A 14,265-nucleotide genomic window follows, 5' to 3' on the forward strand; every position below is an offset into this window, starting at 1 on the left:
AGTAAGATATGGAGAGATAATTTCGTTTTTTTAAGCCTTAATTTCAACATAGATAATAAATTTTAATTGATCCACGCACGAGGAACATAGATATGGTCCAAGCAGGTCTAATCCAATTACGACTCTACTGATCATATATATATATAATTAATGTTTCTTGACATGAGAGTTAATTTCAATATTAGAGTTTTGTGCATGATTATTTAAAATTCAAATATAGTAATTAATTATAGAATCAAAATATCATTTGTAACATAATATTTTTAGCTAAATGTTAAACCAATTTTAGTAAGGAAATATATTGGTTTCAACATCTATATAATATCATATCTTATTGATCAGAATTAAAATTATTGATATTCCTTAATCTCTGCTTAAATAACTTTACTTAATTATAATAAAATGGTGAATTTAATGCAAAAATATATAAAAAGAAAAATCTTATGACAGGCCCAATGTTAAAACTCATTGTTTTTCTAAATTAATCTTTTTTTTTTGAAGGGTTTTTCTAAATTTAAATAGTAATTTCTTTTTCTCTCTATTTTATTAATTTACTAAACTTAAACTATGAATCATGTTAATAAGTATACATTTTTTAATTTCAACCTAAATGATTTATTTGAAATCAGATTTTCTTTCAATATGTATTTTTACATTTCCGTGGAGTGATATTCAAGTAAAATCTTCTTAATATTATAGACGTTACATTTGAATTCCGAAGATTGTACTTTTATTGCTTTAACCATCAATTTGTAATTTAAATCAAATTTAAAAAAATAAATTTAATACAATAATCATAAATAATAATTTCACGAGTAAATTTACTTCTCATCGTATTAGCAAGAGTTTGAATTCCAGAGTCAAAAATAAAAGGTTGAGCAACTGCTGCTTGCATGTGCATGATCGCATAATTAACAGAGCCCTACGTACTCAGAATTACACAAGTCATGAAAAATGTGTCTGAGAAGGATGAATTAAAATAAGGATTCAATAAAAATAAAAGGGAAAATAATAAATTGCTTCTTGAATTATAGTTAACACTTTAACACGTTAGGCCTTCCGTTTAAAATAGTATTTTTTTAATTGGTCATTGACCAAGAAATAGTCTTTAAATTATTATTAAATTAATAATAAAATCTCTAACTTATGATTGTTGTTAACACCGTGGTCCTTTCTTTATGATTTCAGTTAACACTTTGATCTCTTTATTTTGACAGAAGGACCAAAATGTTAATAAAATTATAATAAAAATCTTATAATTGATTTTTAAAAATAGAGAGTTGACTATAACTTAGAGACTACTTTATTATTTTTTTTCAAAATAAAATATAGCTTAAAAATATTAAAAAATAAATTAATTATGAAAGCTGGATGAGAATCGAGAGGTGAAATATGAGAATAATAGTTTAATAAAAATAAAATATAAGTTTTTAGAACACCAATAAGTAAAATAATTATGGTGATTAAGTGAAAATCGAGAAGTGAGATATAAGAATTGAAATTTACATTGAAGGAGTTAAAATAAATGGAACGGGGAGAGTATTTAAAAAAAAAAAAAGGTTAAAATAACTTTTAAAAGAATATTCATTTTGTTTTCCTATGAAGACCATTCCAGACATCCATCCAACGGCTCATAGATCACGTAATATTGATAGTTATCCATTATATGCTTAAGACATCACATAAATGATAAAACGGTGCTGGTTCAATGCATGTTAAGGTTTATTGCCCTCTATGGTAATACAGAATATTAAGGATTAATCAGAATTAATTAACTAATTTGAGGTAACTGAAAGTCTTAATTTTAGTTTTACGTGGCCATATTGTAATTTTCATTGATTGATGTAATTAAAAGTTCCCATTCAACTTAAATCAGAAAGAAACGTGACATTAACAATTTTAACTTGATTGATAGTCATACTTCACTTTTAACTATAACAAGGCTTAGTGACAATTAAATAGTTATGTACTTTAACATTTTAAACTCATAAAAGTATTTTCAAAGATGACAACTATTTAAAAAATAACTTTTTTTTTATTTTTTAAGGATGATTTTCATCTTAGAATTTTTGAAAATTTTCTTATACAGAAAAAAAAAAATTCTAAGTTCATATATCACTTTACAATATAACCAATTTGAATCCCCTCTCCTCCAATGGAAAAAGAAAAATAATATTAAAAATTTTATAAATTTAATTCAAAGTATCTATTTCATAATCTAAATGAGAAATATATCATTCCCTAAAGAATAGTAAATATTTTAGACTATAATCTTATTTAAATTCTAAAATGAGAAATAAAAACAATTAATTTAATTAATGAAAATTAATAACAGAAAGTAACTAAAGTCATATATATAAATTTACTCCTGAGAGTTGAGATGGGTGACAATGATCCATTTTTTCTTAATCAGAGGTCTCGAATTCGAATTCTGAGTATGGAGTCCTTTTAAACACTCAAACACTTGGGAGGAAGCGCTTTGCCCTATTTATGAGTCTGCCCAGCGCGAATCCAGATTAGTCGGACCAGTGGGCTTCGGACACCGGATGGTTAAAATAAAAAAAATTATATATAAACTTCTTTATTAAATGATGACTAATTTCTTGTAATTATAAAAATGAATTAATTACATTTTTCATGAATATTGCATAAATTAAAAAAAAAAAAAAACTCATCGAGAAGATAAGTTTTAATTGTTAAAAATTACATAAAATTAATTTTTACCATACATGGTTCAGTTCTAATAATAAAACAAAAATATTGTAGTTATTCTTCCTTCAACTTGTAATAAAAGGAAAAAGATGATGAAAGCATGTATACATATGTGGCATTTTATAATTGGTCTATCACCACAGAAAAAAGTTGTGGTGTAATAAGATTGTGGAGTGGGGAATGGGAATAGCTTTGGAGTAAGAGATCCAACATTTGATGACTTAAGTTTCTAAGTTTTATATATATCCATGCCATTATGAAATGCTTGACCTTAAACCCTCACTTCATAATTCAAATACATATAGTTGCACAAATGATCATTAATCTCTCTTATATTATATTCTCTCGCTTTCAAAATATAAGTTTTTAAAGGTTTTTATATAAAAATTAAGGAAGCAATTAATTCTCCAAGACTATAATAAAAATAAAAGTTTTCTTATGGTTTTTATATAAAAATTAAAGAAGCAAGTAATTCTCCAAGATTATAACAAACTCAAGGGTAATTTAACCAAATTATTCTTTATCTCAAACCAATAGTTGCTTATGTATTATTTATTGTATTTAGTGTGAACAAGGGCAATATTGAAAAAACATTATTTATTACTTCTTGAAATATACAAAACGACTTATATTTTAAGACAAAATAACAAATAAAAAATGACTTATATTTTGGGACACAGGGAATGTTGTTTAGATTGAATAATTAAAGGGAAGTTTCTTGTTTTTTAAAAGAAACAAAATAATTATTATAGGTTGACATATAATTAATTATCGATTGGTTCTATCGAAGGATGCAATGTATGTGTATATATAGCTTGTGTTGGCAGCAATTAGGCTCTTGATAATAATATGATGATGAGATATAGAATAAAGATTTGCCGAATGTATAAAATTACCCTTGAACTTTTTTATTTTAACCATTTGTCAACCTAAATTTTGTGGGGACCTACTATGCCCCTTAAGTTGATTTTTTTTTGTAATTTATGAGCCCCTTGCCAAGTTGGAATAGTAGTTGTGAATTCAATATTCAGAGAGAGCGTGAATGCTTCATTCTAATCCAACGTGGCACAAATGACAGCGCTTTACCGAACATAATTGGAAAAACATAGCTCCCTTCCTATCTCCTTATTGCGCTGCTACTAAATCGAAAAATAAAAAGAACAGCAGTAAAGAAGCTGCTAGGGACGAAGAGAAGGTTAACCCAGCTAGTCCTTGGCTGGCCTTCAAAAAATAAAAGAAAACGAAGGGCAGGAATCACAACTCAACACCACCCCCATTGTTGCGCTAAAACAGGTCGAAAATGAAGAGGAAGAGAAGGCGGTGAGGCGATGGCGGCAGGTTTGGATTGATCAAAAAGTGGAGAGAGAGGAGTTGAAAGTGGCGAGGGAGGAGTAGGTGTTGGCAGACACAAGTAGATGATCGAGAAAAAAATTGGAGGAGGGTTGTGCACCAATCAGAGAGATGGGAGAAGATAGATTTAGGCTGTGGTTGGTTTAGGTTGACGAAGGTCCGATTCGGCCCAAATCATGGATTTTTACTTGGTTTTTTTTAATTGGTTTGGAGATTTCTAATGGATTTACATTAGTTTAACAAATATAAATACCACGTGGAATAAAATATGCAAACATATTTTAAAAAAATGCAACGTAAGAGTGATTGTATTTCACGCTCAATTCTGTGATTGAACAGGACGTAAAAGATATAAAAAAACAAGTTAAGAGGGTTTAGTATGTCCCCTGCAAAGTTGAACTGGACAAATGATTAAAATGGTTTAGGAGAGATTTTATGCATTTTGCCAATAAAGATTCGATGGTTTTATTTATACATAGTATCTAGTTTAGCGTATTTGGATTTAGTTATTTGGTTAAGTTATAGTTAAAATGATGACATATTTAGAATATAATTAAGAGCTTGATTAAGAAAATCATCAACTTTAATCAGTTATAGGCAGTGGCACACAACATAATGACACTTTCATTTTATTCGAAGACAAAAATAAAAATGAAATAAAAAAAATAATTGTAAAAGGTAGCTATCAATAAGGTTCTGTTTGGAGTTTCCTTTCAAAAGCGGGATTTGAATTTTTTTTTTTTTTTTTTTTTTTTGGAAAAAGAAAATAAATCACGATTTGGGAAAAGGTAAAAGGTATCACCTTTTTCAGATCATATTTTATTTTTTTAATGACCATTTTAAAAAAATATAATTCATTAATAATAATATTAAAAATTACAAATAGACTAGACATGTAACCTACTACATTTTATTGATTGATAGTCATACTTCACTTTTAACTATAACAAGGCTTAGTGACAAATAGTTATGTACTTTAACATTTTAAACTCATATCAGTATTTTCAAAGATCACAACTATTTAAAAAATATATATATTTTTTAAGGATGATTTTCATCTTAGAATTTTTGAAAATTTTCCTGTACAGAAAAAAAAATTTCTCAGTTCATATATGACTTTACAATATAACCAATTTGAATCCCCTCTCCTCCAATGGAAAAAGAAAAATAATATTAAAAATTTTATAAATTTAATTCAAAGTATCTATTTCATAATCTAAATGAGAAATATATCATTCCCTAAAGAATATTAAATATTTTAGACTATAATCTTATTTAAATTCTAAAATGAGAAATAAAAACAATTAATTTAATTAATGAAAATTAATAACAGGAAGTAACTAAAGTCATATATATAAATTTACTCCTGAAAGTTGAGATGAGATGATAAGAATCCATTTTTCCTTAATCAGAGGTTTCGAATTCGAACACTGAGTATGAAGTCCTTTTAAACACTCAAACACTTTAGAGGGAACGCTTTGCCCCCATTTGTGGGTTTGACAGCGTGAAGCCAGATTAGTCGAGCCAGTAGGTTTCAGACACCAAATGATTGAAATAAAAAAAATTATATATAAACTTCTTTATTAAATGATGACTAATTTGTTGTAATTATAAAAATGAATTAATTAGATTTTTCATGAATATTGTATAAAATTTTAAAAAAATCTCATCGAGAAGATAAGTTTTAATTGTTAAAAATTACCTAAAATTAATTTTTTACCATACGTGGTTCAATTCTAATAATAAAACAAAAATAGTGTAGTTTTTTTGACATTTGAATTAAAAAAAAAATTGTAATAAAAGGAAAAAGAAAAGAAAAAGATGATGAAAGCATGTATGCATATGTGGCATTTTGTAATTGGTCAATCACCACAGAAAAAAGTTGTGGTGTAATATGATTGTGGAGTGGGGGAATGGGAATAGCATTGGAGTAAGAGATCCAAAATTTGATGACTTAAGTTTCCAAGTTTCATATATATCCATCCCATTATGAAATCCTTGACCTTAAACCCTCACTTCAGCATTCAAATACACATAGTTGCACAACTGATCATTAATCTTTCTTGCATTATACTCCCTGTCTTTCAAAATATAAGTTTTTAAAGTTTTTGCATAAAAATTAAGAAAGCAATTAATTCTTCTAAATTATAACAAACTCAAGGGTAATTTAACCAATTTATTTTTTATCTCAAAACCAATAGTTACTTGTGAAGTATTTATCGTATTAAGTGTGAACAAAGGTAATATTGAAAAAATATCATTCATTATTTCTTGAAATATACAAAACGACTTATATTTTAGGATAAAATAACAAACCAAAAACAATTTATATTTTGGGACAAAGGAAATATTGGCTAGATTGAATAATTAAAGGGAAGTTTCTTGTTTTTTAAATGAAACAAAATAATTATTATACTTCGACATATAATTAATTATCGATTTGTTCTATCGAAGGATGCAATGTATGTGTATATATAGCTTGTGATGGTAGCAATAGGCTCTTGACAATAACATGATGATGATATATAGAATAAAGGTTTGCCGAATGTATAAAATTCCCTTGAACTTTTTCATTTTAACCATTTGTCAATCTAAACTTTGTGGAGGACCTATATACCCCTTAGGTTGATTTTTTTGTAATTTATGAGCCCCTTGCCAAGCTGGAATAGTAGCCGTGAATTCAATATTCAAAGAGAGCGTTAATGCTTCATTCTAATCTAGCGTGGCATAAATGACAGCGTTTTACTGAAAATAATTGAAAAAACACATCTCCCTTCCTATTTCCTTATTACGTTGCTACTGAATCAGAAATAAAAAAGAATAGCAGTAAATAAGTTGCTAGGGACGAAGAGAAGGTCAACCCGACTAGTCCTTGGCTGGCCTTGTCGAAAATAAAAGAAAACAAAGAGCAAGAATTGCAGCTCAAGACCACCCCCATTGCTGCGCTAAAACAGGTCGAAAGTGGAGAGGAAGAGATGGCGGCGAGTTTGGATTGATCAAAAAGTGGAGAGACAGGAGTTGAAAATGGAGAGGGAGGAGTCGGTGTTGGCGAACACAAGCAGATGATCGGAAAAATAAAAAATGGAGGAGGGCTATGCACGATGGAGAGAAGGGAGAAGATAGATTTAGGTTGTGGTTAGTTTAGGTTGATGAAGGTTCGATTTGCCTCAAATCATGGGTTTTTACTTGGTTTTTTAATTGGTTTGGGCATTTCTAATGGGTTTAAATTAGTTTAACAAATATAAATGCCACGTGGAATAAAATATGCAGACGTGTTTCAAAAAAACGCCACATAAGAGCGATTGTATTTCACGCTCAATTCTGTAACTGAACAGAAGTGTAAAAGATATAAAAAAAAAAAAAAAATTAAAGGGGTTTAGTAGGTTCCCTACAAAGTTGAAGTTGATAAATAGTTAAAATGGTTTAGGAGGGATATTATGCATTCAGCCAATAAAGATTTGATGATTTTATTTATACTTAGCATCTAGTTTAGCGTATTCTAATTTAGTTATTTGGATAAGTTATAGTTAAAAGGATGACATATTTAGAATATAATAATTAAAAGCTTGATTAAGAAAATCATCAACGTTAATCAGTTATAGGCAATGGCACACAACATAACGACACTTTCATTTTATTCGAAGACAAAAATAAAAATGAAATAAAAAATAATTGTAAAAGGTAGCTAAAAATAAGGTTCTGTTTGGAGTTTCCTTTCAAAAGCGGGTTTTGATTTTTTTTTTTTTTTTGGAAAAAGAAAATAAATCACGATTTGGGAAAAGGTAAAAGATCTCACCTTTTTCAGATCATGTTTTTTTTTTTTTTTAATGCCAATTTTTTAAAAATATAATTCATTAATAATAATATTAACAATTACAAATAGACTAGACATATAATTCTTTTAACGAAACAAAAGAATTTATACTCTTTTGAACAATAAAACTAAAATTAAAAAGTGGTCACTCCGTCCCATTTTATTTGCATGATTTGACAAAATACGTATATTAAAAATTTAGTCAATAAAAATTATTTTACACTTTTTTACCCTTAACTCATTAAGATATTGATAAAAGTTTTTCATTTAATGAAGGATCATAAATATTACCATGAAAAAAATAATTATTTACATATATAAATTTAGAAACCTTGAAAACATTTTGGAAGATCCAAAAACAGAATAACAAGCAAATAAAATAGGACGGATGGAGTATAATATTAGATCTTTTCTCTTGGAGTTGATTTTGATAAAAGTATAAATATTCATAACAGCAACTAGTCCGCTAACTGATATGGATAATAAAATAATAACTTCTCAATCTTTTATACATGAATTGCTTTTCCAAGAATTTACAACTATGATGAACACATGAATTTACGCCGTTATACGTCAACAGCATCGATGGAGGAACATGTCGCACTATAAGACTCCATTAATCTAAGATCTACACTGCAAATCAAGATCTAAAGTCTCTCACCAAATAAAGTCAAATATCATATTTTTCTTTAGTAATAAACTCTCACAAAGAAGTGACAAAAAAACTCTAGATATGAAAACAAAATAACAATAATAAAACAAAAAAGAATTACAGATCTGTTATAAGAAAAATGAGTTTATTAAAGTGAACAAAAGATTAAAGTAAAAGGAATTGAAGTGAAAAAAGAGTAGAAGGTAAGGATTATTACTCATAAACAATGAGAGTTCCAAAACAAAATTATGGTTAAAAGGCTAGAGGAAAAGAAAGATAAGAGTAATTTTATATTTTTTGAGTCAAATCATATTTTATTAAGCCTTAAACATTTGCAAATGGAAATTGTCAAAAGCAGAATAATCACAAAGCCAAATATTAGGTACTAACTACAAATTTCAACTTTATAGATGTGTTTAATTTAATTACAAAGTTGAGGGTATTGTTTATTAGGCCTAATAACTATTACCACGTTTATATCAAGGATAACATTAAATTTAGTGTCTGAATCTTTCGAAATATTCTATTTTAGTGTATAAATGAAAAAATTTTTAAAGTAAGTGGTTGAATAAAAAGAAAATTTCAATTAAGTATTTCGTGTTTGAATGACAAGTGAGGATTTAAGTGGGGGTGAGCAATTCGCTGATATAATCCAAAATTCAAATCGAACCGAGTAATTTGATTTGGTTCGACTGTCAATAGATTAGTTTTGATTTGGATTGGTTAGTTATAAATATTAATTTGGTTTTTCGGTTATGGTGCGGTTAATCTGAAAAAAATTTCGATTAATTCAGATTAACTAGATTAGTACTCAACATATATTTTTTTTATCTCAGATTTATTTATTTTTTTTTTGCAAGACATTGCTTTTTTATCCCATATTAAAATAAATCCAAAAGTGTAAACTATATTTATATTGTTTTTGTGGCAGGTGACAACAATATGATATAACTTTTGAGATTATTGACAAAAACGTCATGCTTAATTGGTTACTAATTATAATTTTTTAACTGAAAGTTTAATGAATGATTCTTTTAATATTAATTATATTAATTGTTACTTGGATAATTGGATTTAGTATGATTGGCTTTGTAATTTTTGTTTGGACACTTGTAGCTTGTTGGATTAATTTAATTAATTAATTAATTTTTTTATTTTATACAATTTTCTATAAATTTATAAGCATATATATATAATTGCTTTAAGAGTGTAAACTGCAAGTCTAGAGACAGGAACACGTATATTGAAAAATTTTAGATTTGGATATCTTCTCGTAGACGGTTTGGATTAACTAACTGAAAATACTAATATGGTTCCTCGAACGGTTGTGATTTTTTGTAACAAAACCGCATATTGTTGGGCTCGGTTACTTTTGATTTTATTTTAAATGTAATTTGGATTGGATAATGGATTTATGAAATTCGGCTATATTCAGATTGAGTTATTCAGTTTAGATCGGTTCTGGATTCAAGATTGTTGAATCCCACAAAACCATGAAATAATGGGTAACCGTGCAAAAATATTAATAATTTTCCATTTTCTTTTAAGTAATCACACCTATATATTTATATATTAATAATTTTTCTACCAATTATTTGAGCGAGACAAATAAAAGTCCGAAAGAATCCCATTATGCAATTATCCGGCTCAAAAGTGTCGGGCTTTGACCCCAACAAGTAGCCACTGGTTTTCGAAGGGCTGAGTTAGAGTTGCTGGCCGGGACAATAACGGAGGAGCAGAGTCGTCATGATGTGAATATAAGTAAGCGAGCTCTTGTTGGACTTGATCCATATTGTTTCATTATACTCCTTTAATCTGAAATGGATTGTCTGAATCGAAAGTTTTAAAAAGAAAGTGTTTTTGAATTATATTTACAGCTTTTAGTATTATCTTAGCTTTGAATCAGAATTTTCTTAGAATGATGCAGCTGGTAAATTTGTCTTTGTTGGTGGTTTTTTGCATATCATTATAATTATTTGATATTTGAGGCTCTGTTTCTAGAGGCAGTCAAATGAGATTAACATAATTATCAAATAATAAATGAAAACAAAGATTCCCATTATTGACATTAATGTGATAAAGTAAAAACCAATACAAAAAAAGCTCCATGTCTGGACTCAAAACTCAAAACCCGTGAGTTTGATGGCTGATCTTTTTTGCTCCTTTTATGCTATTTATGGATCAAAGGCTCCTGTTTGTTTTAATTTTTAATAAATGCGAATGTCAGATTGTTGACATAGGAGTTAGTTCAGAATTCATAAATAGAAATTGAATGGGAAGTTCATAAAGAATATATTTGAATGATATTTACAGCTTTTAGAATTGCTGATTTTTTAGGTAAACTTTTGCTCCTTATTGTTTTTCTAATGCGCTATTGTCAAATCTTAATTGTCTATAAGACATTTCCACCATAGCAATAACACTGGATGCTTTAAATGTATCTTCGCTCTATGTATAGACATAAACAGAGTGTCATTAATCCCTACTTCCTCTGAACTACAAGTCATCCCCTAATAATGAAGAATGTGAAAGGCAAAATTGTGAAGCCCTTCCGACTGAAAACCGTGTAGGATATGGTAAAGTTCGTGAAGCGCATATAACCAAAAATTCAAAAGTGGTAAAAGTTGTTTGCAGTTAATTAATTTGTCTACAACATTGGTGTGATTGTATAATGTCATGTGATGTGGTGATTTAATTGTCATGTAGAGCCCAAATGTGAGCCGTAGGCCCTTGGCATTAAGGTCACCAGTTAAAAAAGAAGAGCTGGAAGAAGAAGAAAGGAGAATCGTTTTTCTGATTCGAAAATGCCCCAGCTCGGCATGCAAATTCTCCGTCAAATTCATGCGCGAATCCTTACGCACTTTTCTCCCATTTCCTCAATCCTCTCCATTGCCGCTCTCTCTCCTTTTGGCAACTTGGATTGCGCAACGCAAAATTTTCTCTCAAATCCCAAACCCAGGTGTTTTGCGTACAATACAGTTATAAGGGATTGTTTATACACTAAAAACCCATCAAAGGAACCCATTTAGTTGTTCAAAGATATGGTTGGAAAAGGCTACCCAAATCTGAACACTTTTACTATGGTTTTTGTGCTCAAAGCTTGATCAATTATAATGGCTCTTGAAGAAGGTAAGCAGATTCTTGCGCAAATCTTGCGATCTGGGTTTAGCTCAAGCCCTTATGTGCAATCTTCATTGGTGAATTTTTAATAGAAGTGTGAAGAAATAACTATTGCTAGAAAGGTGTTCGACGAAATTACTGAGAAAAATTTGGTTTGTTGGAGTGCAATGGTCAGTGGGTATGCAAGGTTAGGAATGGTTAACGAGGCTTTGATTATGTTTAGAGAAATGCAACTGGTGGGTATTGAACCTGATGAAGTTTCATTGGTAGGTGTGATAACTGCTTGTGCTATGGTTGGAGCACTAGATATAGCCAATAGGGAAGTGGGTTCATAAGTGGGTTCATGCGAAAATCAAGAAACGGATGATTCATATTGATCTTGAGCTTAATACAGCTCTAATTAATATGTTTGCCAAGTGTGGATGCAAGAGAAAGCCAAAGAAATTTTTTATGAGATGAGCGTAAAAGATAGTAAAGCTTGGAGTTCAATGATTGTTGGATTGGCCATTCATGGACTTGCAGAGGATGCACTGGATGTCTTTTCGAGGATGGAAGAAGCACAGGTAATGAGATAAAAGAAAAAAAAAAAAAGAAAGTAAATCTGACAGTTTTCTCATGATTATAGCAAAGAAAGAAAGGTGATTTAGAAGCTTAATCCCAATTCTTTTGTAGTCTGCACACTGGTCTAAGCATCCCAAGCTAAGTGTTGTCATAAAAAGAATCATTATTACGTTTTTTTAGTCTTTAATGAAGAAAATTTAATGGATGAAGCAAAATAAACATAAACTAGGTGCAAAACAGGTATACCTTCACATATAATTGTGTAAGTATACACATACACAAGTATTAGGGCCGAATAGATCAATTCACCCTTGAACTATTTGGAGAAAGTCTACTGCACCCTTGACCTTTTTATTTACACTTGTTGAGTTGTACTCTTAAATTTTTGTTTTTGACTAATTGGAAGTTTCCCCTTTCTGTAATCACCTTTTGTTGCTGATCAATGGGTAATATGACAAATAATTATCTTTAAATTAAAAGAAAGATATAAAATTACATTTTGTCATATTATCTATTGCTGAGGTTTGCAAATACTTTTACTTAGACAAATAAAAATCTAAGGATGCAATACAAATTAAAAATATAAGCTTTTCTGATTAGCTCAGAGTATAATATAGGCAAATACTTTTGAGTTATGAAAGATCAAGCTGTAACTAATCTAAGTTAATTCTTATCTGGCCATAGGCATGGCCACTGGTTCGGTTCTAACCATCGAACCGTTCTGTAGACGAACCGGAACCGGACCGAAACCGACGGTTCAAAAGCCGGTTAAGGTTCATGTGAATGTTAAAATATGAACCGGAATCGGTCCGGAACCGGCGGTTAACCAGCGGTTCCGGTCCAGTTCGAACCGGATGCACAAAAAATTATAGCTTAAAATTTTTATAAAAAAATTTATATCACTTGATTTGATTGTAGTTGATTTGATTTATGGTGAAGAGAAGTAAAATGGTACATAAGTTGTAAAAAGTTGTGAAAAAAATACACATTTTTTGACTTAATTTATATAAAAAATGGTACATGAATAGTTGATTTATATTAAAAAAAATACTTTCAAATGTACAAAAAAAGAGTGTAACGGATAGTTTTTGATATGATAGGTGTTTTTTATTTATTTTTTGGTAAATAAATTTTATTCATTTTTAATCATTTATTTATTTATTTACTGTAATTTATTAAATTATCCAAAAATATAGTTGTTATTTTTCTGTTATAAGGGACAATTTGGAAAACTAATAAATGAGAAACATGTATAAATATGATGAGTTGATGATTTTTTATTTCACAATCAATTATATCCTAACTCTTCTCTTATTTTCAATCAAAATTCTCTCAAATTTCCATAGTTCATTATTTTTTCTATTGCTTTATTTTCCTTAATATTGGAATTATCTATTGTTTATTTTTTATTTTCTTACATCCAATTCCAAATTTTTTCTCTGATCTCAAATTTTTCCATTCATAAATTTACTTCATTTGATTTTTTAAATAATTTTCTTAGTATTTGAAAATAATCATTCCATTAATTTTATATTCCATTTATAGTTTTTTATATTAGTAAATTAGCAAAATTTGTAAATTTAATGTAATAATAGTTCTAAGTTAATTAATAGAAGTTTTTCTTTTAAAATTTATAATAATTCATCCGGTTAATAAAATTTAAATATTTTAAAATTATTATTTATTGATGAATTTGGAATCAAAATTTTATTATTATTTTTAAAATTTGCGTAATGCCGGAACCGAATCAGAATCGTAATTTGAACCGTTGATTCGCCGGAACCGTGCTGAACCGTGCCGGAATCGGAACCGGACCAGAACCGAAAGTTCAAGGCCGGTTTCAGTTCAAAATTTTAAAAATCTCGAACCGGCGGTTCACTGAACCGGCCATGCCTATCTGGCCAAGCCCGAACCATGTAACTTTCATTGGTATTTTATCTGCATGTGCCCATGGCGGACTAGTTTCAGACGGAAAGAGATATTGGTCGAGCATGCTTGAATTAGGAATAGAACCTTCAATGGAGCATTATGGCTGTATGATTGATTTACTATGCCG

General features: G+C 29.0%; 1 pseudogene across 1 annotated transcript; it reads left to right on the forward strand.

Annotated features, from left to right (window-relative positions):
• The first annotated feature begins 10,135 nt into the window (after window positions 1–10,135).
• Window positions 10,136–12,631, forward strand: LOC105643125 (pentatricopeptide repeat-containing protein At2g02980, chloroplastic pseudogene; annotated as a pseudogene). Its single transcript, XR_005177040.2, has 3 exons — window positions 10,136–10,289; window positions 10,987–11,145; window positions 11,235–12,631. The product of XR_005177040.2 is annotated as a pentatricopeptide repeat-containing protein At2g02980, chloroplastic pseudogene (transcript).
• The last annotated feature ends 1,634 nt before the right edge of the window (window positions 12,632–14,265 follow it).

This window comes from Jatropha curcas, chromosome 11 (assembly GCF_041381405.1).
Source record: "Jatropha curcas cultivar XTBG-Jc1 chromosome 11, XTBG_Jcur_1.0, whole genome shotgun sequence".
NCBI classification, from domain to species: Eukaryota; Viridiplantae; Streptophyta; class Magnoliopsida; order Malpighiales; family Euphorbiaceae; genus Jatropha; species Jatropha curcas.